The 26,006-nt window shown below is 48.2% G+C and overlaps 1 long non-coding RNA gene across 1 annotated transcript; it reads left to right on the plus strand.

Moving 5' to 3' along the window:
* Positions 1 to 1,988: 1,988 nt before the first annotated feature.
* LOC137467228 (uncharacterized) lies at positions 1,989 to 4,327 on the plus strand. Its single transcript, XR_010995455.1, has 3 exons — positions 1,989 to 2,114; positions 3,960 to 4,084; positions 4,218 to 4,327. It is a non-coding gene; the product is annotated as an uncharacterized lncRNA (long non-coding RNA).
* The last annotated feature ends 21,679 nt before the right edge of the window (positions 4,328 to 26,006 follow it).

Genomic DNA, 26,006 nt, shown 5'->3' on the forward strand with positions numbered 1-26,006 from the left:
CATCATTTCCCACAAAGCACAACGTGCTTGGGTGATGTCATTTGTTATTGATCTGCTCTCAGTGCTGTTTCCCCAAGGAGCCTGGCTCCAGGCAGACTCGAGGTGCACATTCCCCGTACAGGCACTCAGTGGTGCTGCCTGCAGCAGTGAGCTGAGCCAGGTACAGCCAGCTGCCCTGAGAAAAGCAGGCTCTCACCTGGCTGTGGCTGCAGTCACCTGCCTGCAGGGACTTCCCTGCCACTGCAAGTGCAGCTCTTGCTCTGCCTTAGCCTAGCACAGAGCATTTTAAACTAGCATCATGGTGGCTTTCCGGAGAGACAAAGCTAAACTTCAGATTTCTCCCTGGGGACGTTCTGTTTCACATGTGGATGATGATTTGTGTGATTCTTGGTGGTGGTCTACACAGATCCTAAGGGAATACTTAACATTCAGTAACTGGGGTGTGAGGACTGGCAGTAGTGAGACAATTGTGGAACTTGGTGCCGCTTTGGCTTTAGGCTGGCACAGAGAAACTCAGGTGAGACAGGTCTGGTTGCTGGTAGGGTACAGGGTGCCTTTGCAACCTGCTCCATGCAGTACCAGTTAGGGACTGGGCTTTGTCACAGAATCAGAGAATCAGAATCAGAGTTGGAAGGGATCCACAAGGACATGCAAGTGCAGCTCTGTCCCCAAGAATCCCACCAGGTGCCTGTGGAACTTGTCCAAATGTTTTCTGAGCTCTGGTGGACTTGGTACCATGAGCAGCCTTGTGGGGAGCCTGTCCCAATGCCTGATCACCCTCTGGGTGAAGCGCTCTTACCTAATTTTCATCTTAATGCTTGGTTATGGTTTCAGGTAATTTTCTTTAGAAGTCCTTCAGGGGTATGGTTTTAGGAGGTGTTTTGTTTGAATGCTGTGGGAAGTTTCTCTATCCACATTGGATTGAACTTCTCAAACATTAGTAGTGTCTTCACTCGACAACTGGCATGTTTACAGTGTTCTCAATAATTGAAGTGTGTGATGTTTGTGCAATTAGGTTTGCAGACAAATACCAGAGAGGCATGGTCCAAGGAACAGGAAGTGGAGAAAGGCATTAAAAATTTGACCTACATTGAAAGACTGAAGGAGCATGTAAAGAAAGGTCAGTCTCCGTGTGTGTGATGGCAGGGACAAAGCTCCCGGATTTCTCACCAATACGCATGAAGTCTCCATCAGCCACTAAACAGGAGTTCCTGGTTTCAAAACAGCGCCTGCTGCGTCATATCCCCTCCCTTGACCTGCTGGCCACGCTTCACCTGATGCAGCCCAGGACACGGTTGCCTTTCTGGGCTGCCAGCACACGTTGCCAGCTCATGCCCAGCCTCTCATCCACCAGCACCCCCAAGTCCTCCCCACCTTCATCCCAGCCGCCCCATCCCATCACAGCATCCCTGCCCAGCAGGGACAGGCCATGTCCCAACCCCAAAGATGCAGCACTTTGCCCTTGGCCTTGTTGAATCTGATGAGGTTCCCAGGGCCCTACTTGCCAAGGTTCTCCATGTCCCTCTGGATGGCATCCCAGGCCTCTGGTGTTGTCAAACTTGCCAAAGGTGCATTTAATCCCACTGTCCATATCATTCTTATGGACATCATATGCAATCATATGAAAACCACCATGCATATAAAGAGTTTTTCATAAATACCTCCCCTCCAGTATCACTCCTTTACATGGTATTTTTAATGACTCTTCCTTCCAAATGCTTTACTGTCTGGATTCGTACTGGTCTATAAATTCTGAACAAATAGAGTTTCAACAGTCTTGGTACATCCTTTTGAGTCAACTACCTTGCTTCCTCCCACTCCCCATTTGACAATTTGTTTTCTGTTTTTTCTTTACTGAAGTGAAAATACCAGAGCTCAGGAGGGCCCCACACAGCTCTCCAGATTTTGTGCCTGAGAGAAAGAGAACGATGCCCACGAACCCTGCAAAATTCTTCCAGAGACCTTTCAGTACTGTTTCTCAACGACCCATCAGAGACAGGGTGATTCATTTACTGGCTCTGAAGAATTACAAGAAGTCAGAGCTACTTGCCTGCTTAGAGAGAGAGGGAGTTGTGGAAAAGGACAAGGAATCCCTTGGAAAGATCCTTCAGGAGGTGAGATCCTGGAGCTGCTGCCTGCAATGCTAACTCTTAGCAGCCTTACTTCAGGTTTCAATTAGAATCTAATGAGAGGCTTAGGAAATGCTCCTTGTTTACATTTTCCCATCAATTTTACCCAGTTTCCTCCCAACTGCAAGTCCATGTGACAAAAAGAAAGAAATCCTCAAAACTTGTTGTTTTTCTAGAATAGCTGGCAGTGATAAATTCTTTGTAATGTTGTTGCTTCTCATGCCTTATTTGAACCCTCCCTCTTTTCCTTGCACTGTTAAACTGCTTGATGAAGTAACTTCACAGGGTGAAACTCTCAACTGGGTGAAACACTTAGCTGAGGTCCTTAAAATACCCTGGGACAAGTTTCAGAGGAGAGAATTTTGGTAGCTGCAGAGGGCAGTATTTCATTTGAACGGACTTGGTGGCCTCTCAATGGTATTTGCTTCTACTGGGGTCTGTGGGGGTTGCCTTCCAGGGAAGGGTGTTCCAGGCAAATCCTACATGAGAAAGGTGGTGGCCCAACTTTGAGCACAGAGTTTCTTTGCTCTTGTGTGGATTGAGTCTTCAACTTCCTTGGCACCTATTATTTCTCAGAATTTTCCAGTTGTCCTTTGAGTGCCACTGGTATTTCTTTATTACAGCCATTCATACGATTCACATTGACTGAAGGATGCAGTGGCTGTTTCCTTCCTTGTTCAATAGTCCCCGTCAGTGTAGGCTGTTGCTGAATTATGCAAGCATTAACGTATCAAGTAGCAATATTTCCTTTTTAGCTAGGAAAAAAGCAATGGTAAGATTTCAAAGCTCAGCTCCTTAGAGGGTAAGAGATGAAAGAAAATTCTCCTTCTGTTTCTTCTTGTTAATGTTTAAGGAGATTTTGAAAGAGTAGTTTCTTGTTTGCAGTGTGAGCTGCCTCAAGATACTGGTTTGCATTCTGAAAGGGCTTTGTGAACAGCACTACATCCTGAAAACGGTTATTCACATTTTTCTTAACTTCATAGGGAGGTTGTGTTATTTTTCCTATGCATGAAAAACTAGTAGGGAGAACTTGCTGAGCTCTTATACTCACAGCCTTCCTTCTCTTCCAACACAGCCTTAGTTCTGCTTTTAAGAAGTGAATTCCTGATTCTGGGTATCTTTGTTACTTTTAAGCTGTTGAAGTGTAGCTCTAGGTAGGTTATCTCCTGTAAGAGTTCCATAGGAAGCTGTAGTTTCCTCTGAGCTGACACTTGAGAAAGAAAAGCAGTTCTGTTTGCAGAGACAAATGCCAGCATCCTGTGGTGCTTCATGGGATGATGAAAACATGCCCCGTTACAGGTCCAGGCTGTGCTCTGCCATGGCAATGTAGCTGGGTGAAACAAGAGGGCAGCAGGAGTCCTCCTGAGGGTGGAAAAATATGGACTTGCTCATGGAGATGATGTTCTCCAGGTCCTACTCAAAAGAAAAGGAAAACAGAAAGGAAAAACCTGGCCTCTCCATGTATTTCAAATGGTGAAGACTGAGAGCTCTGGCATAGTGTACCTTGATTCTCAAAGCTGCGTTAAAGACCAAAAAACCTGGATCCCTGGTGCAGGGAGAGGTTTTCAGTACGTCCCTTTTCTTCCATGCTTGCAGCACTTTGGCCTTTTCTTACATCCAAGTTTCTACAGCCCAAATGGACCACACCTGTTTAATCTTGTTTACATGTCTTACATGACAGCTGCTTTGTTCTTCACATCAAACAAAAGTCCTGGAAAACTGGTGCATGATTTTCTTTTCAGCTTTGCTTTAGCTTTGCGCTACCAGTTTTACATCTGTAGTCTGCCTTTAGGTGTAATGAATATTGACCTTTTAAATGTCTGCCCATAGGTAGCCAGCCTGGATGCAAATGAGAATTCTTTCAGCCTGAAGGAACATTTCTTCAAAGACATTCAGGTTGATTGGCCTGGCTACAGTGAAAGAGATAGAAAGACATTGGAGGTGACCCTTTTTCAGTAAGTTCAGTCAGGACAACAGCCATTTCAAAAAAACCCTCTGGGAAATGAAGGTCTGTTCTCGCTGTGAGGAAAGAGCGATGACTGCTGATATTTTTGCCTTGTAACCTGAAATGTTGGACCATCCTTACAGAAAAACAGCTCCATCTCCAAATGCCACCAGCACCAGCCAGTCACCGTCTCTGGGACCTTCTGAAAGAAATGCTCCACCGAGGACGGCTCAGGTATTTTGTGAATTTTTAAACATTCTCTACCCTAGATGATGTTTTATCCCACTTGCTCTTGGGGTCCAAGCTGTGATATGAAGCAGTAGTGTTGTCTTTATATCCTATAAACCTGAAGTGTGTACTTCTAATGGGATTCCTGTAATACTTTTCAAGATGCTTACAATGTCAAAGCCTGCAACAAGCTTGCAGACATAAATTGTTTCTTATGGTGCATAGGAAACTCTGCTAAGGACAAGATGTGGATATGTTTTTGGCACCTAGCTGTGTCTGTGCAGGGTTCTTGACGATATGGCAGCTCTTGTACCTAAATCATGCACGGTAATGCCAGTGCTACTGTTTGAAGAGAAATCTTAGGGAAGTCTAGCATGAGGACAAATTCCAGTACTGAGGCATTTGTAGGAAACTTGTTTTTCTGTCCTAAGCAGCATTTAGGCTCCCATTTTGATTCAGGCTATCCCATGTGTGAGGAGGGGACTCTGAATCATCAGGGAATACCTTGGACTTGTCAGGCTTAAAATCAAGAGATGGCCAGTACAAGAGGGCAAGGAAAAAGGTTTGAAAGAATCTTGGAAAACACTGCATGAAAGTTATATTTTCTATACCTTAAAAGAATTCTCTTTAAACAGGAGGGAGGACACAGCTCTGGTTTTCCCTAGCTCTTTTCCCAGCCAGAGCAGGAAATGCTGCAGGGCCCAGCATCCTCTTATGCCCTACCTCCATGCCCACAGCATTTCTGTCAGCGGGCTGGCACAGAGCCGTGTCTGGCAGTCCTGCTCTGAGCTGCTGATGTGCACGGGTGGGAGCAGCGTGTGCTTGGTAGGGAAGAGGCTGTGACCCAGGGTTTCCTCTGGAGAGCAGCAGGAATGAGACCTGCAGCCAGACTGGGGCTTCTCTCTGTTGTTATCATCTCTGCACTGGACACGCTGTGATCAGCACCGCACCGGCGGCTTCTTGGGGCTGCTTTAGGGAATCGTGTGGGTGTGTGACAGCAAGAGTTGAGTGTGTTCCTGGTGTGTCTAAGCAGAAATAGGGAGCAAGATAAAGCCAACCTGAGCTCCTCATATTTTGGGAAGCCTTTGATAGAGGTGCTGAAGGGAATGTCTTTCTCCCAAAGCCATTTAACTACAGAGTTGGAGGAGGACTTGCTGAATACTCAGGTGAGAAAGTAGGAATGAAATAGCGAACATATTTAGCTGCAGCACCTCCTTGTATGACAGGCCATTTTAGGTAAGACAGGTGTGTGTTCAACCATTGCCAGGTCAGAAATGCTGCTTTTTCAGAGCAAAACTAATTGGGATCATCTTTGCAGAAACAGCCTCTGGCTTCTGCCTTTATCAGTCCTGTGAGGACCAAGAAGCAGAGGATTGACCAAGAGCCCAGTGATATCCAGCCAGCAGCTGGTGGCCGCTCTCCTTCTTCCTTGGACCTGCCTTCCACATCCTGCTCACCTTTGAACATGTCTGCAAGTGTCAGCTCCATTTCCACCTCCACCCATGAGCTACAAGAGAAAGATAAAATTCGGACTCCGTCTGGAATCCCAGTGCCTGTCAGGGTGCAGGGGAAGACTCCCAACTCCAAAGGTGAGAAAACAGAGTTAGACAGAGTGAAAAAACTCCATCCTTTGGAATTCGCTTGCCATGAGCAAAGCCAAAGAGATGAGCAGAGAGTGCAGGACCCAAGCAGAAGAGGAGTCACACGGTCCAAGTGCAAAGGGTATTAAAGCGATGGACCACTTTTAGATATGCTTCCATTTCATTTTTTACTGGATATCTGTATGGTTTTTTAGACATATCTAACCTCCCATCCACCGGCACCTCCAAGTCCTCCCCACCTTCATCCCCAAGCCTGTCTTGGTGCCAGGGAATGCCCCAACCCCAAAGATGCAGCACTTTGCACTTGGCCTTGTTGAATCTGATGAGGTTGCAAGGGCCCCACTTCCTGGTCCTTCCGGATGGCATCCCGTGCCTCTGGATTAGGCAAGCTTGCTGAGGGTGCACTTAATCCCACTGTCTGTGTCATTCTAGACATAGCTCAGTGCTTGAGCTTACAAACTGGGGAAATCATATAAAAGCATCATGCATAAAAATATTTTTTCATAAAACCTTCCCATCCAGCATCACTCCTTTACCAGCTTTTAATGACTGTTTCTTTTTAATGCTTTACTGTTTGGATTCTTGGAGATCTGTAAATGCCGAACAAATAGAGGCTCAAAAGTCTTGGTACATCCTTTTGAATCTACTCCCTTGCCTTCTCCAAACCTCCAATTTGAACTCCAATTTGTTTCTGGTTTTCCCTCACTTTAGGAGGAAAAGCAGAGGTCAGAGGAGCCCAACAAAGCCATTCAGGTCCTGTGCCTGAGAAGAAGAGGATGATGTCTGTGAGACTTGCAGACATTGACTGGAGCGGTTGCGCTGCTGTTTACGGCCGACCCTACAGGGACAGGGTGATTCATTTACTTGCTCTGAGGGATTACAAGGAGCCAGAGTTACTTGCTCGGCTGCAGAGAGATGGAGTCAGGCAAAAGGACAAGGATTCCCTTGGCAAAATCCTTCAGGAGGTGAGATCGTAGAACTTGTGCCAGCACCTCTTCCATCATGCTATTCTGCTGTTCATCATTTTACTGCTTCCTCACCTGTTTAAATTAGAGACTTTTGCAATAACTCCTTTGAGTTAAGTTCCACTGGGATTTCCTTCTCATAGGCTTTCGTACAATGCTCACCCATTGAAAGATGCAGTCGATCCTTCCTTCCTTTCTAAATATTCCCCATCCACATAGGCTTTTGCTGAATAATGCAAGCATTAATATATCAAATAGGAATATTTCCTCTTTAGCTAGGGAAAAGCATTTTGGAACCTAGTCAAAGGACTCCAATTCCACATGGATACACTTTCAGTTGATCCTACAGTGGCTTTAAGGAACTGATTGCCTGACCCTGTGAAGTTTGTTGCTGTGTTTGCCCAGGGCAGTGGCAGGGATTTTTTCACCCTGAAGACATTCACAATATAATGAGAGCCATGTTTTGCCATCCCAACTGAAGTAGCCCGTTTAGATTTCTGTAGTTTGCATAGAGGCGTAATGAACATTTGTTCTCCGAAATGTCTGCCTGTAGGTTGCCGACCTGAATGCAAAGGATAATTCCTTCAGTCTGAAGGAACATCTGTTTCAAGCCCTTCAGACTGATTGGCCTGGCTACAGTAAAACCGATCGAGCGAATTTGAAGTTAATACTTTCTAGGTAAGTTCAGTCTTCTGGGGAAGGAAAAGAGCCTTTTCCGAAGAAAGCCCTGGGAAATGAAGCCTAGGTTCTTAGAATATGCTGAGATAGCAGGGACCTGCCAGGACCCTGGCCCTGCACAGGACACCACAAGAATCACACCAGGTGCCCAAGAGTGCTGTCCAAACACTTCCTGAAGCCTTGCTGCAGTGGCCACTGGCCTGGGGAGCCTGTTGCAGTGCTCAAGCACCCTCTGGGGCACAAATGTTTTCCTGATATCCTGCCAAAAGCTCCCTCAACTCAGCTTCATGCTGCTTCCTTGAGTCCTGGCACTGAAGGTCTGCAAGGAAAGGACTATGGCAGTTGATATTTCAGCCTTGTAACTTGAAGTATCGGACCATCCTTACAGAAAAACTGCTCCATCTCAGAACCCCACCAGCAGCAGCCAAGCGACATCTCCAGGGCCTTCTGAGAGAGATGCCCCAGCAAGACCTGCTCAGGTATTTTGTGCATTTTTAACATTCTGTACTCTGTATGAAGTTTCAGCAGACTTGCTGGTGGTATAAAAGCTGTGATGTGAATGTGCAGGACCAGGCCTAAGCGTGTTTTGCCTCAGACTTTCTGAGTGCTGTGACAGGAAGGCTGTGATGAGAGGATCCTGCAGGGGTGGAGCAGCACTGTCCTGAGCCAAATTTCTGCTCTGCCTGAAGACTTGAGCTCAGTCCCCCCCCTCAACCCATTCCCTGGAGAAGGCCTCAAAGGGCTGGCTCTGCAGGAAAAATCTCCTGTCCATAAGAGGCTGCACCAGGGCGGGGCAGATGGGGCCCTCTCGCTCTCTTGTCCCTGTCTCTCTGTCACTCTCATTGCTGACTCCAGCTCTGCACTATCCACGTGGCTGCACCAACACAGGATCTGCAGAATGGTGATACTCCCTCAGTCCCTCCTCTGCCTCTCTTTCTCTCCTCCCTCACTCTGCCAGGGCACACACGGCTGTCCTGTTCTACTCCATCCTCAGCTGGGAAGTTTGCTGGGGGTGTGGGGAGCTTGTGGCTATGTGTTGTGGCTTGTGAGTCAGCAGCTTTGAGAAGGTCCTTGGGAGGAGCTGAGAGATGATTGAAGGGCACTGAGCAACAGTGAGGGCTTCTTGGTGACCTCTTGTGAAACTCTCTTGTACAAATGTAAGGGCTTGTTAGCCAACAGCTTTTGAGTCTGCACAGCAGGTAGCCTGCTGCATTTAAGACAACTGCACCTAAAAGCACAAGAGTTTCTGGACATGTGGCTGCTTTGTTCATCCTGATGAGAATTCACAACCAACCATCACACCCTGTACTCTTGCTGGATTTAAGACAACTGTACCTAGAAGCACAAGAGTTTCTTGACGTGTGGCTGCTGTCTTTGTTAATCTTGATGAGAATTCACAACCAACCATCACACCCTGTACTCCTGGGTTCTAATAGTGAAGCACTAATCTCGTTTCTAACACATGAGACTCTAAAACAGCCAGGTGCCTCTTCAGTAAATCATGTGGGTGTTTGACAGCAAAAGCTGAGTCTTTTCCTGGTGTGTGCAAGCAGAAACTGGGACCTAGACAAAACTTACTGGACCTGCCCTTTGGGGGAGGCTTTGCTGGAGCTGCTGAAGGGAGTGTCTACCTCCCAAAGCCTTTTAGCAGTAGACTTGGAGAAGGACTTGCTATGTGCTAAGATGAGAAACTAGGAATGCAATAGAGCCGATATTTACCTGGAGGTCTTCCATGTTTGACAGCTATTTTTATTTAAAAAACATGTGTTTTCAACCTTTGCCAGTTCACAAATCCTGCTTCTTTAGAACAGGAGCAAAACCTGATCCGGGTCAGAGATTAATGAATTGTTTTGTTATTGTTCTAGAAACGGCCTTGGGCTTCTGGCTTGACCAGTCCTGCGATGAGCAAGAAGCAGAGGACTGAGCAGTAGCTCAGTTACCTCCAGCCAGCACCTGGTGGCCACTCTTCTTCCTGGGTGCTGGCTTTGACATCCCATTCTACTTCCTGCCTGTCTCCAAATGTCGGCTCCATTTCCCCTGCACCCTTTAGGTTCAAGAAAGACACAAATTTCTGAGTTCTACAATGACAGCACTCATGTGCTGAAGACTGCCATGTCAAAAAAGATGTGAAGAGAATTCGGGAGGCTGAAGCACTTGTGTCCCTTGGATCTCAATGAAGGTATCAATGTGCAGCTTTTCCTAACTCCAGTGTGGATAATGATGGAGTAAAGATTTGATGATTAAGAGAAGCCTCTGCATGAATTCAGGTGCAAGAAAGACCATATGCCAGAGTCAATAGCACAGACATTATTTAATAGTAAATGTGAACTAGGGAGACAGAAAGCTAAAGGAGGAGATGGGCCAGGTGGGGAGAAGTGCTGAGATGAACACCGAGGTGGGTTGTGCCCGGACGGGCCCTCCCTTCCTGCAGTGCAGTTGCACAGGCTCAGCTGCAGCAGTGGTGCTGCATCCCCTCATCGTATTTGCAGGGCAGGAGGGGAGGGAGAATTGTGTGTGTGTGTGTGTGTGTGTGTGTGTGTGTGTGTGTGTGTGTGTGGTATAAAACACCGGAAACTGCTGCCAGCTTGTGTCAGAGCAGTGATGTTGGCAAGGGCAGTCAGGCCTCCTGCAGCTCTGGGGCTCTGGGGCAGCCGTGGCCTTTGGAGCAGGCGCGGCAGGGCCCTGGGTCACACTGGATATAGCCAGGGATGCTCCGTGGAAGGCTGAGGGCAAGCCTGGCCCTGCAGGGGAGCACTGGAGTGAGGCCTGTGCTAGGGCTCTTGCTAGCAAATGTCACTGGGCGGGGGCCAGTAGTCCAAGCTCCCGCTTCTCGAGAACCTCTCAAAATGTTGAAAGGCATCTGTGGTTTTCTTTTCAAACTTATCCTGCACAGCAGTCAGGTGCATCTGGCCTGGGATGCATCCCTGGCATATGTTGTTTTCTGTCCTTGTACTGAATTTTAACTTGTTAAAGATTTATTGCTTGTAAGTATTTATCTCAGGATGGTATGAAGTGTTTATTCCCATGTGGAATGAGTTTTTGTCATTCCAAAGAGAACCAGATCTTCAGGCCCAGAGGAGCAGAAGCTTTGGTGTGACAGTGTTGGGATGTGGCATCTATTCTTCTCATTGCCACTTCATCTTGGATTTGTATCATGAGCTTGATAAACCTCAAACCTGTTGATTGGAGGGAGAAGGGATTGAAGAAGGTTTCACTGCCTTCAGTGGCTTCAAGCATTAATGAGTTTTGCCCTCTTTAGGAGCTGCTGTGCTTGGGGTTGTTGTTGTTGTGGTTTCAGACTTGTCCAGAGTTTGTTTTTAGGTCTGTAATACAACAGCCTCAGTTTGCAAACTTCCCAGAAGGATGGTGGCTCACAGAGAAAAATGCCTCCAAAGTCAAACTGAGAGTATTTTTACTGGTTTACATGAATAAAACTAGACTGGCCTGGCTTGGTAACCTCTGAGTCTGCCTCAAGGCTATTTTAAAGAAAAGGTCATGAAATTCTAAGCTCTGCAGAAATGTTGACATGCCCTAATTTTCTTTTGATTTCTCCTTCATAGGGTAGCCCCAGCTACTCTGAGATGAAGAGCAAGTGCCAGTACCTCCACAAAAAGCTGTCCCCCATTCAGCAAGGAGTATCTGAATTTGGCAAGCAGCAAGTGCAGTCCTGGCACCAGTTGTCTGCTTCAGCAAGGAAACATCTATGAACTCGGGCTGTTGGATTTTAAAAGAAGATTAAGTTTTGAGGATTCTTCCAGTTAGGATTGAGTAGATGATTATTTGTCCAAAACATAGGATTAGTTAGCCTAAGAGTACAGCATTCAGTATTGAACTTTAGCAATAAAGAAGTTGCATTATCGTTAACTCCCTCTCTTGTTGTCACTTCTCCCTAAAGAAGTATTTTTTCCCATACCGGTTGGGGGATGGGCCAACTAAATCTGCTTTCTGAAAAAACCACTTCAAAAGTTCTCTCCCAAGTTTACCCTAAACCAACCATTTTTGGCACCCAATGTGAGGCCCAAGAAAGAAGAAAAACCTGTACTGATTGCATTTTGGTTGTGCTTACTGTGCAGTGGCACAAAGCAGTCAGTAACCATGTTACTTGAAGTGGTAATGACTCTCGGGTGGGGGCCTTCATGTGTTTCTAGTCCCAAGGCTTGTTTGAAGTTTTAATACCTTTCTAGTCACTAGGATTATTTTCTTATCTAAAACTAGCTCCACTATTGTTCTAACACATAGCTTTTACAGTAGAGGGGCATGGGTTTGAATAGCTATTGTGCTAGGCTCAGTAATAATAATTTATAGGGAGTTTACAAAAGGACTGAGGGCTGTTCAAGATGTATTTGGTTTATAGTTTCTTCATCCTACCCTACGCCCCAGTTGCAATAGCATATTTTGGGGGTTTATTAGAAACTACACCCAGTTTATTAGAGGAAAAACAAGGGATGAAGCTTTCCAGCCTTTCCTTTCCTTCTTCTCCTTTGAATCTGTTGCGTCCCTTTTTGAAAATGTTTGGCTTCCCCGAATGTTAAAGAGACCACTTTCCTCACATTTAATCTAGTAAGCTTCCTCTATACAGTCTACAGCTACTCTAGACTGAGGGCTGAGTTGTCCAGAGGAGCTGATGAGACCCCTAACCCAGAAGTCGACCCAAACGGGGAGAATTCTGAGTAGCGTAGAAAATAAGAGAGAATGAGTCAAACCCTGAAAGAATTTTCTGATCCCCCAGCCTAGGAATCTTCATGTGAACAAATTCAGAACCCAGATGAGGTGGGGAAATATCTAGAAGAGAGCTACCGTGATGACTTTACGGAGAAAAAGATCCTTGCAAAAAGCCAGGCCCTAGCCTTTGCTTATCGCACACTGCTGAATACTGTAGAACAGCAGATAGAAGCAGGGGGCAGGGAGACAAATCAAAAGCTGCCCCAGTAACTCAGGCTGCAGCCAACACCCCAGCTACTCAGGTTCTAGCTAAACCAAACAGTGAATCTACGCCTGCAGCTAAACAGACAATAACCCTCAACCCAATCAAAACAAGACCAAATGTGAAAAACGTACTCTACTCTACAGCCGGGAGCCAAAATCTGTCCTAAAACCTTTAACAAAAACTGCCACTAATTAAATCTGCTTTCTAAAAAAACCCCTTCAAAAGTTCTCTTCCAAATTTACCCTAAACCAAGACAACTTGTCATCTCCTGTTTTCTGCCTTTTTTCCCCTTACATTTCTTCACCCACCGGTTCCTGTCAGTGGCTGTTTCTCTTCAGTAGTTGATGGGCTTCTCTTCTTTTTTTCCTGCAATCCCCTACTCAAAATTATGGCTGCCAAAGTAGTGGCCCAAGAAGCCCCTGCCTGTGCATCTGCTGAACAGAAAGTCTGTGCTCAACTTGAAGAATCTCACTAAAACCCCAACGGACTTCCTGCTGCACTTTGGGTTGTTTTCCCCTTCCTAGGCAGTCTTCATAGTGCTCTAAATAAATAGGTACCCTGAGGGGTACACATTCCAGGCGAGCACCCACTGCACAGCTCCAAGTAGATCTCATAGATCTCATCTCCATCTTCATCACCTCACAGTGGCTATGACTCCTGCATGGAAGAGACAGGCTGCGATGCTGCTTTCTGCTTTTGGTCCTTTTTTTGGCAAATAAAATATTTTATTTTAAAACATTCAAACCCTGGAGTTTCTTCCTACTTTCACCTACTTGAACTGCCTTGACATCAAAACACTGCCCCCGGACATTACAGCCTGGCTGGTGTATGTTTGTGTGCACAGACCAAAGGTGCCACATTGTGTCCGTGCCCCGGCTCTCTGTTAATGTCCATTTCGACTGACGGCGGAAAGGGGGGACTCTGCCAGCTCTGTGCTGCTCGGGGGCCGGGGCTGGGCCACCAGGGCCGCAGAGCTCGCTCAGAGGCTGCCTCAGCCCCGGCCGCCATCCTGTGCGTGGCTGCCTCAGCCCCGGCCGCCATCCTGTGCGTGGTGGCAGCGCTGAGGGCTCTGGGAGGGACGCCCTTCCCCAGAACTGTTTCCCAACTTTTCCTTTCCCAGGAGGGCACTTGGAAATGTTTCTTCTGGCCTGACTTACCCTGCTTCGGCCTTGTCAATACACAACTTGCTGTCTTACTCACTTTACTCTTATAAGGTTCTAAGAAGAGAATAGAGACATACTGTGATTATGATGCCCCAAAAAGTAGGCCAGAAAACAGTACTCCATAGTGTAGGGCCTGTAGAGCAGGTATTTGGTTTAGTTGACAGCAGAGTGAGGGCAATAGCTCCACCACAAACTCACTTGTCCATTCCTTGCACAGTACAAGCTTTTAAACTTTTTCAACTTAATGTACACATGGTACTTTCCTAACCTTCATATTGCAACATATTTTCTAATGACATGATTATGTAAGCCCTGGTAGCACATGTACAGTTTCTTCACGAGGTGGTCATCTGTGGGTGACAGCCTGGTCAGAGAGAGAGAAACGACATTCGTTTCTCCCAGCAGCTTGTGAGACCTTTTAGGGAGTTGTACAAATGATGGTAACTTTGTTAGTATAAACAACTTGCAGGTGCAATTGTCTATTCTGTTTTTCTGTTCTTCTCAAGGACTGTTTGTGAGAAAGATGTTTTTGTTAATTAGCCAATCAAGTAGAATGTGTCAAACCTGTCTATAACAGAGAGAGCACTTGTATTCAACTTTCTTCTTCTGCAATTCAGTCTCTGGTGAGCTTGTGTCACTCAGGACTTAATGGTGACAGTTGTCAGCCTCTGGTGGTCGTTTTGGATGAAGGCTCACAAGGCTTCCTGTGTCTTCAACTTTTTTACCTCTGTTTCTGCACATGCTCTACAAGATTGTCTGCTCAAATAGCCAGTGGTTAATTAGCCTTTTGCAGTTAGCTTGTTCTGCTAAATTTGCTGATTTCTAGAAAGTGCTTCATTCCCATCCCCTGGTACAAAGTAACTACTTCTTTCTGCACAGCTACAGCTTTCAGCATAGCTCAAGCACAATCTCATTGCCTCGGCATCCAAAAGAAGGAAGGGAAGAGGGGGCAAACCAGTGAGGGTGATGGGTCATTATCTTGTTGCCCAGGTATCAATTATGAGATTAATTAAGGGGTGTTCTCGTCTATCAAGTACGTGTGGGGATACCATAGGGACAGAGCCAACGCGTGGATTTGGAGCCTTGGGGTGTTGGCATCAAAGTCCTGCTCTTGAGAGGGGTGCAGGGACACAGGGGCTGTCAGAGGACAATGAGAGACAGGGGACATGAGGCCATAATGGCCAAGCAAGATCCTGCCCAGCATGGCAGCAAAGACATTTCCTCCCCGTGGCCTTGGCACTCCAGGGCACCCCAAAAAGGGCCGAGGAGTCCTGTGTGTAACCAGGAGGGATGACTGACATCACTGTGGGTCCCAGCATTCCCCAGTCCCTTGCTGGCCATTCAGTGCACACTGGGGCTGCTGGGCATGTGTGGAACATGGGGATGGGGTGCACAAAATTAAAGGGGGACCCCAAAGTGGAAGGAGTGGAAGCCAAAATCGCTGGGTGGAGATCCCCAAAACAGAGGTGTGAAATCCCAAAATGGAGGGAGGAACCCACAAAATTGGGGCAATGCCCCAAAAACCACATGAAGCTGTTCTCTCCCTCCATTGTTTACCAACAAGAGTTCCATCTACCAACTCTAATTTCAGCAAAGAATTCCAAGTGTTTTAGCTGAAACTCATTCTGAGCAAACTTTGTAGAAGTGATCACAGAATCACAGAATGTTCTGTGTTGGAAGGGATCCACCGAGTCCAATTCTGAAGGGAATGGCTTGCTGGCAGGGTCAGCACCAAAGACACCCACCCCAGCTTAAGGAAGAAGTGTCATTGACTGTAGGGCAAAGCAGCACAGAAGTACAAAAGGATAAGCTAAGCAATGCACCTGATCATTACTAGAAAAGATTGCCTGTAGGGATTCAGAAAGATACATCACCAGTTACCCTCACACTTGACCATTGTCCTGACACACACGTCAGCTGGGGATGCCCTGTCACACCAAGGGATTGGAGAAGCACTTCCAGTCACTGGGAATTCCTATGTGGTTCGCCCACCCTCAGGCGAGGCCGCCAACTTTGCACCAAGTGAGAGGGCCCAGATTTTATACTGTTGAATAAACAAGCTACCATAACTTCTAGTGCGGGGAGATCTGGTTTCATCCTCCTCTTGGCCAGGGCTCAGGGAGGAACTAGGGGAGTTTGCTTTGAGCCTACACCTTCAAACAAAGCCAGATAGAGATGTGATAAATGAATATGATTTGTGCCAATAATTGTAACTATATCGATATTTTAGAAAATATTTGTTAAAAAGTAATAGGGGAAAGTGATATGTAATTAGCATCACAAAACAGCTGTTCGCAGATGTTCATTAGATCCAGGATGGAGTATTGAGATATTTTAGCACAAACGGCCTTGGGAAGGACAAAGCTGGGAAAAACTCCAAGAGTGGAATTGACATTGAGACGAATGAAAGTCCAGGAAACTTCTTCTTAGGCAAGAATGGCCTTGTAGACAATTAAGCTGCCCATATGGCCCTGGGCGCAAGGCTGGTGCCCCACAGGACATGGGTGCCACCCATGGTGGGGCACAAGGGGAAGGCTGAGGAAGCAGAGCCCAGAGACTGTTTGGAAGAAATAACAACAATTTATTTTTCTAAAAAGAAGGAGTTGAAGAGCCTTGCTAGTTCTACTGGCAGGGGGGCCTCTTGCAGGGGTGGGGAGAGTTGGAGGCCTTTCTCTTTAGGGACCGCTGGGGCCACCCAGGCAAGCAGTGCCTGCCTTGGGTGGGACCAGAGGGTCTGAGGCTGGTGCTCTGGACAGATGGATCAGAGGGACCTGCCTCATCCTGGGGCTGGTCCTGCTCTGGGGACACCAGCACAACTGGGGGATGGCTTTGACCCCTGCTGGGGGTGGCCTCCGTTGTGGCAGCTTCCTCTTCTTCCTCTGTGGGGACTTGAGGGCTGCTGGGTAGAGTCCAAGAGCTGGGTCTGGGGCTTTTAGGGCTGGAGGAGTTGGGGTTGTTTGGGCTGGAGAAGCTGGGGGAACTGTGGCTGTTGGGTCTGGAGAGGCTGGGGGAGCTGGAGAAGATGGAACTGGAGCTGCTGGAGCAGCTGCTGGCTGCTGGGCTGTCATCCTCATCTGCGGCAGCGTGGGAGTGCAGCAGACTCTGGGCCCCTGAGCTGCAGTGTCTCACAGTGATGTCGATGGTGCCCTGGACCAGTGGCACTGTGTGTTCCTCCAGGAAGCCCTGCAGACTCTGGATCATGTCCTCCTGGTCTGGCCCACACACACAGAGAACATACAGGATGGCACTCTGTGCTCCTTGCCATCCACCACTGCTTCCTTTGGATGGCCTCCATCCTCTGGTTCAGCCAAGTCCGCACAGGGTCCAGAAGTTCCCGTCATCGACGGAAAAGTCCTGTCCAGACCTTGGGCAGGACACCGCCGACAGCTCTGGCTGGTGTCTCCTGAGGAGAAGAGGGATGGGCCGGCACAGGGCCATGGGGGCTGATCTCGTCCTGGCCGCCGGGAGCTCGCTCTGATGAGCTCGTGGCTGCTGGCAGCTGCTCAGGGGCTGTGATGACAATCTCTAGAGAGTCACCGGCATCATCAGAAAACCTGACAGTCTCTATTGCTCCTCTGCACAGTGGGCATGATGGATTTGTCTGTGCCCACCGCAGGATGCAGCCCCGGCAGAACTGGTGGCCACAGGGCAGAGTAGAAGCCACATCATCCCAGGTGTCCTGGCAGATGGCACAGTTGCCATCTGTCTCTGTGGCCATATTTGGCTGCTGCAGCACGTTGGGGAGGGCTGAGGATCAGGAGCTGCTCTCTGTTGCCGGTGTCACACCCTGCAGGAGAGGGGAGGAAGGAGAAGGACACCCTCCCACCTCCCTAAAGCCCTGTCACCTGCCCACGTCTGACCAGGGGACGTTTCCTGTCAGTGCTGCAGGTACGCTCTGCCCCAGCCAGGCAGGGCTGGGGAAACCCTGCTGGTTGCTCTGGGACTGGCACTGGGACCTGCCAAGAACAGGCACCACTCAGCACCAGAGAAACCTGGCTTGACCCTCCACACCTTGCAGTCAGGCTCGGTAGGAGTTCAGGCCAGAGCCAGGCTGGCACCGGCTCTGCCCACGTCTGTATTTAAGCAGCGAGGGGGGACATGTCACAATCCTGCGCTCGGTGATGTCACCCTGAAACATGGGGTTAGAACTAGAAGATATTAATCATAGAAATTAGAAGGTATTGAATAGTAATAGGCATATAAAATAATGGATATTGCTTAGGGCCACATCCTTATGTTACATGAGAATATACCGTATCCTGGCCTATGGGAAAGGAAGAGACTACGTGCAGAGCAGCAAGGAGAGACCTGATAAGGAGAAGGAATGTATATGGAAAAGAGGATACAGGGTGTAAAGACAACTGAAAATGGGGCCCCTTATGTTCTGGAAACAGATGGATCCTGGCCCCTGGCTTGGACCGTGGCCAAGGAATCAATGGGCATGTGCAAAGCAGTTGGGTCGAAAAGTCAGCCTGAAGAAGACCATTCTTACTTCATCCCTCTTACGACCCCCGAAGCCTGGGACGACCACCAGAGACAGCTGCGCAGGCGCAGAGGACCGACAAGCTGATTAGCATAGAGAGCGGAGAGGGAGGGGAGCCAGGAAATGACCCATGGGGAAACTTAATGCATATGTAACACTCCAGGGGATAAAAGAACACATGTGTAAGCAAGGGGCACGCATGTATTTGGGAAATGTCCCACATGCGTCCGGCCGAATAAACATACCTTCTTTAAAACTCACTCTGTCTCTGAGTTTTAGAGTCTGGCTCCGCGGGTCACCCTCCATCAGGAGGCCATGTCCATGCCAATGCATGTTGATAGGAGAAAGAAGAAAACTTCTGCACTTCCATATTGCTCTGCCTTGGCCACCTGTGTCATGTGTCCATGGCCGTGTCTCATCCCTGCTCCTGACACCTTGCCAAGGTTTTCTGTGAGGAGCGGAGTGGTGGGAGCTGCCAGCATGAACGGCCTGTGGCTGGATGATGTCTCCTCCTGTCACTGCCTTTCTGTGGCAGTGTCGGGATTTGGAGAACCTGGGTGCTGGTGGCCAGCCCGGGGTGAGAGTGTCCCCCACCCCGTGGGACAGGGTTGTGTCCCTGCTTCAGGGAGAAGCAGGAAGGAATGTTTTGCTCCAGCCCCATCCACTCCCGCTGGCACTTGCCCACAGTGCCGGGTCCCTCTCCACTTACCAAGTTTCTGTGTTTCTGGAGTTCAGTGCCTTTGTGCTCCTTTCCAGAGCCTCAGGAAGGACCTGGAGTTGCTGTCCCAGCAGAGTGGGGTACAAGGGCCAGAGGAACCCTGTCGTGACTCTGGAGAGCCCAGGACCCATCACCGCGTGGGCCATGCTGTGCCATCATCCCTTCCTGCCTCTGGCTATTGTCATCCCTGAGAGTCATCAGCCCAAGCAGTTCTTTCTTCACTTGGAACTAACTTCTCCTGGTTTGAGGCTTGGCTGGTGTGAGGCAAGGATGCTGTGTGCAACCACCATGTGGCTCTGCCTCAGGGTGCAGAGATCTCTCTTCAAACCTGTGCAAATGGAGGATGTCCATTGCCATACTTTGGTGCTTAACAATACACAAGGAAAAAGACGGAAGTTTGTTCATCAGGACTTCTTTGTCTTGTTATGGGGAGGGTGTATCTCCTTGCTTGAGAAACTGCCTCCTAAAATATGCAGTTATATTCCATTTCATTTGGAATTGGACTTTTAACGGTCTAAATGTGCAGGCAGACGCTGGAATTTCAGAGTACCAAAATATTCCCTTTTTCCTGGGGTAACTAATGCACCCCAGGAGGTGCATTTCATGCTTCAAGAGGACTCTTGGCCAAGGTGCTGATTTGATGTTGACTTCCTTGCACATCTGTGGCCCAGAATATCCCCCCATTAACTTGCTGCCATGATCCCATTTAATTTCTTTTTCTCTCCTGTCCCGTGGGCCCTGAAATGATGAAATGACAGAAAGGGTGGGGATGGAAGGGACCTTTAGAGATCATCTAGTCCAAGACCCCCGCTATGCTCGGGGCCACTCTTCACTAGACCTCGCTCCTCAGACCCTCATCCAACCTGACCCTCAACACTCCCAATGAGGGCACATCCACAACAGCCATGGGCATCCTGTTCCTGGCTTTCCCTCGAGCAGAGGGGCAGAACTCCCTCCCTTGACCTGTTGGACATCCCTCTTTAGACACAGCCACAGAGGGCTTTCAGGGCTACAAGAACACAGCTCATAGCCAATGTTTCCTTCTCAAGGATCTCCCAGTCCTTCCCCACAGGGCTGCTCTCAATCCATGCATCACCCCTGCTGTTCTGCTAAATTCTGGAATATGCCTTTCTAAAGAGCAGGCATTTCACACACTGGGAAAAAAAGTTGTAGGTCTAAGGAAAGGAGGCTGAGCCAAGTGGTGGCATAGAAATACAGGTGAGGTAGACATTCCTCTTTGATGAGAGGAATGGTTTTCAGGTTTGGGGTGCAAAATGTAACATTTGGGGAAGGAGAAAAAGGCACAGAAATTCAGGCTTTCAGCAGCTGAGAGGTGGCAGTATTAGAACACGCAGCAGTTGGTGAAAGCCATCTCTCTCCTTCAGGTTCCTGCTGGGTGGGAAGGTGCTGGGAGTTGTGGTGGCTGCACTCACCCTTTGCTGGGAGGATGATCTGTACCAGGGGAGAGCAGAAAGCTGCCATGGTGAGCAGAACATGCGCAGAGCATTGCAGTTCAGAGAATGACACTGCCCCTGAAGAGCAAAAAGCTTGAAAGCATCTAATTCTGTGCAGCACTGGTGTCCAAATTTTCTCTTCTAGAACATGCCCCTTTTCGTATTCTGCAGATGAATTATCTGGTTTTTATTGAATACATGGGGTATTTTTCTTAAGGTTTTTGGGAGAACTCTCAAGTTTATTTTTATTTGCAATTTACATCCAGCATTTATACAGGTTTTTTAAATCGTTCCTTTGTAAATACTTGGAGAACAAATACCCAACCATTTTTTATTCCTTTGGGATATTGTGATTAGTATTCTTAGAAAGAAAACTTGCTGAACAAGTGTGATAACACAGAGAGCGGGAAAACAGAGATTAAAAGGAATGAAGATTGTAAAATTGCGCTGTGCAGAAGAGACCCACAGACAACCACTGTAAACACAGCTGAGAGATTCAGCCTGGAGTAGAGTGGAACTCATTCACTGAAGATCTCTGGTGCACAGGAATGCAAAGACTGAGGAGAAAAGGAGAAAGTCGTTCAGTCATTTAGACTCCTGGAAGCATTGTCTAGAGATCTAAAAAGCTATTACATTACAAACCTAAAACATCCCCAAATGGATTGATAAGTGTGATGTGCACATCTCTGCTGTTTTCAGAGTCAATGAAACTGACAATTAGGAATGGGAACCCAGATGTTTATCTCCATTACTCTAACAACACCTTAACAAGGCACTTGAGGAGCTGAGCACTAACATTCTCACCCTGCTGTATTTCCTTTACATTTGAATACAGGCTAGTAGAAGAAGAGATCTGGCTCTAATTGCTCCCCAAGTTAGCTGTTGCACTTTCAGGTTAGGAGTACATGTAAAATTCAGCTAATCACTCTATCCATGAATATTCCACTACTGAACTGACATACAGAAACATCCTTTTTCTCTTTGTACCTTCCTAAGTGGTGCCCTAATTAACAGGAGATTTGTGTAAAGCACACAGGGAATCACCAAAATTGCTGAAATTGACTCTCAATTTCATTAAAAAAGCTTCTGAGAAAAGGCTTGACAGGATCACTAAACAAACTGAAACTTGGAAGAGAAACATGCATTTTAGCACTGATCAAGAGAAAATAAGAATAAATCCTGTCAAAATTCCAAGTAGAAGATAAGGAGAAAGACAGGAAGCACAGGGAGAAAAAGTCCCTGTCAGATGACCTGTGGAAGGTAACTTGGTGCCCCAGCACTGTTGAGGACGTTCCCTGCCATTGGTGCAAGCAGCTGGAGACATAAATATTGATGGATTTGGGGGCCACAATCTTGGTAGTGCAGTGACGCCGTAGAGCAGGACAGGAACGAAAATGACTCCAAATCAAAGGCAAAGAGAATGAACTCTGATTTATTTCAAATGCACCACTCTACTTATAGAGAACATCGTGCGGACTAATTTCATTGGTCCTAGAGTAAAAACATCTCACACCATTGGTGTGCAGTGAATGACGCACTGTGGCAGAACATATCTATCAACCATGTGAACAACAAGAGAGATTAGAGAATTATTTACATTCTCTCCCAACTGTCTCCCAGGCTCTCGCCTGGTTAGAAAACATTCTCTTTTTCTCTCTGACTGAACTGAGAATATCCACAGAGGACATCGTTTAGGACCAGCTTTTCTTCCAGCGGGGGATGGCGTCAGGTGGGTCCCGTCTGCTTGGCATGGTGGGATCAGAGCTTTGGGGAGATGGCAGCGAGCACAGGAGCATCCTGCTCTGGGCAGCTGCTGAGGGCTGGATGTGCCGTGGCTGGCTGCAGGCTGGGCACATGTCCTGCCCTCCTGCTCTGCTCCCACAGGCAGCAGGGATGGGCAGCTCTGGGCACAGCTCTGGGCACGGCCAGCATGGCCTGGGCACCGCGGACAACTGGGACAAGGGGACAGGAGCCTTCAGCTGACGGGCGCTTTCTGGTTTCTCTCCTTGCAGCCGGGCTCTGCGGGTGCTGAGGCTGCTCTGGGCTCTGCCAGGGCTCTGCTGGAGCTCAGCACCGGGCCGCAATCAGCCAAAGAAGAAATGGGGTGACCTGCAGCACAGACCTGCTTGAGCATTTCAGCAACACAGCTCAAGTGTGCAGAGTGTACACCTCCCAGGGAAAACATGACACCACCCAAAAATTAAACTTGTTCAATAGCTTCTGAAATGAAATCAATCTGGGATGACCCCAAATGACATTTTGCAGCTTGCTCAAGCTGTATCTCAGCCCTTCTCTGAACAGTTCTCTCTCCCACCTGCCTTGTACTTCCCAACTGCTCCCTCTTTTCCCCCAGTGAGTTCCCAGCCCATGGCAGTCCCCATCACACTGTTGCCTTCCTTGGTGCCCCTCACCACGAGGAAGGCCGAGCCCCAGGCTTAGGGACTCATCCTGTCACTGGCTGAGGAGCAGCAATGTCTCAGAGGTGCAGTGGGATTTTAGTGTCATTCAGAGCTGCTCTCCAGCCCTCAGCTCTCCTCACTGCTGAGTTCCCACTCCCTTTTCCTCGTCCTTGCAGCAGGATGAGCTCTGTGAATCCCCTTGAGCTTCCCCACTCTTCCCAGCCCACGCACCCCCCTCAGTTAGGCTGAAGCTGCAGCTTCTCTGTCTCCTGTGGCACACCAGTCCAGTCCCCTGTGCGGGGAGCCCCAACCCCCCGAGCACAGCACTCAGCAGTGCACTCCGGGCTGGAGCAGCTCCCTCCCAGCCCCAGCCCAGGGACCCCTCCAGCCCCAGGGCTCGGGGCACTGTCAGCACCCGCTGCTCCAACCACCGCTTCTGCTGGCCCTGACAGCAACACCCAAACTGGGGCTGATCCCGAGGGAGCAGCAGCAGGGCCTGGATCTGATCCCTGACTCTGGGCCAGGGCTGGACAAATGACCCCCAGCAGCAGCAGCACATGGAGCTGACTTTCAGCACAGCCCCTGCCACTCTTGCCTCCCGTGTGCAGCGGTGTCACAGCAGCCTGAGGCACCTGGGAGCCCCCAGGGCCAGCAGGGACTTGAGATGGCAGCCCTGGGCTCCTGGAGCTTGTGCAAGGAACGGAGCTGGGGACTCCCTGTCCATGGGGAGCTTCCAGATGGAAAAGGCAGCTCCAAGGGCAGAGAAAGGAGGGTCTCGACCCCTGGATCTGTGCCAGTCCCACAGTCCTGGGCAGCAGCCACCGAGCCCTGGGGGAGCAGAGGGCACAGCAAGAGGGACAAAAGCAGGCAAGGTCAGAGACTGGAGAGAGCCAGACCCGGCAGCAGGAGCAGCTGCTCCATTGCACTCTTGGAGAAAGCTCTTGGCTGGTTCAAAGCGCTGAAAGGCGTGCTGGGCAGAGAGGAGGCCACACCAAACACTGCTCCTGTTTCCACAGCCTCCCCTCTCCGTGTCCCAGAAGGAATTGGATGGACTGTGTTCTTCTCCCCGAGTCGTCTGGTTCAGCACGAGCAGCTGAGCACCAGGAGCTGAAGGAGCTGAAGCCTCAGGCCTCAAGAGCTGGGCCTGAGGAGACTTTGTGAGCAAATGAATGCTGCTAACATGGACCTGGCTGAATGCAGCAGATGGAATCATGGAAACACAGAATCCTTTCTGTTGGAAAAGACCTCTGAGCTCATCCAGTCCTGCCAGTCACCCAGCAGTGTCGAGCCCAGCACTAAACCACGTCCCTGAAGTGCCAAGGCCTGGACAACAGCCCTGAGTGAGGCCCTGAGCCAAAGGTGGCCTCGGGATGAACCTTCCAACCAAAGGTTATCTTTGTATCTGCTCACTAATGAAATATGCATGGTCATTAGCGCTGTGATAGATGTATCCACTCATTAGTGAAACATGGATTGACCTTTCTGTGTTTAGAAGCCAGGCAAGGCCATGAAATCTGACATCTGGCCTTGTCTGGGGCTGAATGGTCAAAGTCGCCTCCCTTGGTTCCTCTTGGGCCCTGGCCAGGCTTTGGGAGGAACCCAGGAGGAGGATGAAACCAGATGTTCCCACACCAGCAGCGCTGTCAGTTTGTTCATTCAGCACTGTCAGAGCTGGGCCCTCTCCCAGCGAGGCTGGAGCCCCACCTGTGGCTGGAGGCACCTGCAGGAATTCCCAGTGTCCAGGAGTGGCTCTGCAGCCCTTGGCTGTGACAGCTTCCCCAGCTGCTGTGTGGATCTGGGGCATGGTAAAGCCTGAGGGTAACTGGGGCTGGATCTTTCTTAATCACTGCTGCAATCTTTGGTGCTGATGGCTGGGTGCATTGCCGAGCTGCTCCTTTTGTGATTCTTTGCTGCTTTGAGCTACAGTCAATGACACTGAGTCCTTCAGTTGGTGTCTGTGTCTTTGGTGCTGACCCTGCCCACTGGGGAAACAAAACTGGCACAGTCTGGCCAGATCACAACAAAATGTCACTTTTTAAATGTAAATGTGAGGAATCAGTCCCATCAGAAATTCCCAGATGGGAAGCCCTTCCCTGGAGTTCCCTGGCTCTGGAGTGGGCTGAGGTCAGAGCACCCTGTGAGCAGTGGGGCACTCTGTTAAAAGAGGCTGAACCCCTGGATGTCTTCAAATGCATCCAAAACTTGCATGTGGAAGAAGGAAAAGAAATGTGGGTTTGGGAATATGTGGGTGAAGTTTGTAAATGGCACACTGGAAACAGCACCAACAGAAGGAAGAATTGCTTTTGGAATGCTCCCACATGGAGGGACAGAGGAAGGTTAAAACTTGAGCTCAGGTTCGTTTGTGCAAGTGAAATATAATATTATTATTATCATCATTAATGACAGTTATATAAAAATAGAACATGATTATACATTTTTTTCAGATAGAATTAAAAATTGATAATGTGAAATAAGGCTGACAATGCTAATATGTCACCTTTGGCTGCTCACTGTGACACTGAATACCCTACAGAAAAGGACTGGCCAAGACCCAAATGTCACAATAGAACTTTGTGAATTGTGTATAATGAATAAAGGAGGAAGGGATGCTGTGGAAACCCAGGACACCAGGAGTATTTCTCTGTCTGCTCTGGGGTGTCCTGACCCCCAGGGGAGCACTGACTTTGACCCTCATTCTTGGAGAAAACTTCCAAAGCCTCAAGGTAAACTAGAAACACAAAAGTGTGAAATAGATTGTAGAGATTGTAGAGAGGAGTTTAGTATGTCACATGGGTAAGAAATTAAGGCTTTAGGATTTTTAGTATGTTATAGATGGATTCAAGATTGTTATAAATGAATGCTCCAATTTATTAATTTTTATAAACGCCAGTCACTTGGTTTTTAAAATTTTAAGTTTAATAATAATAAAATGGTTATAAAATAGTAATACAATTAGAGTAATGAAAATTTAGAGTTAGGACAATTACAAGACAATAAAAAGCAAAGAATTACGGACGTCCGGATGCTCTCGGGCACCTAAGCCCAATAAGCATGCCTTGTGAACAAAGGAATAATCTTTAAAAGCAGTAGCCTGTTGCATATTCATACATCTCATACATGATGCATAAATTCCTTGCAAATTAAGAACTTTTCTGGTTTTTGTCAACTTCTTCCCCTTAATCCTGGTGGTTCCATAAAGACGGAGAGAAGGTGGAAGAATGTTTGTCTTTTCCGATAAGGAGGCAGTAATTCTTTATGGGCCCCCATCATTGTCATCTCTGTGTGAAGAGTTTCTTCATTATCTCATCTCTTGCTT

Source organism: Anomalospiza imberbis, unplaced genomic scaffold (assembly GCF_031753505.1).
Source record: "Anomalospiza imberbis isolate Cuckoo-Finch-1a 21T00152 unplaced genomic scaffold, ASM3175350v1 scaffold_54, whole genome shotgun sequence".
In the NCBI taxonomy this organism is placed as follows: domain Eukaryota; kingdom Metazoa; phylum Chordata; class Aves; order Passeriformes; family Viduidae; genus Anomalospiza; species Anomalospiza imberbis.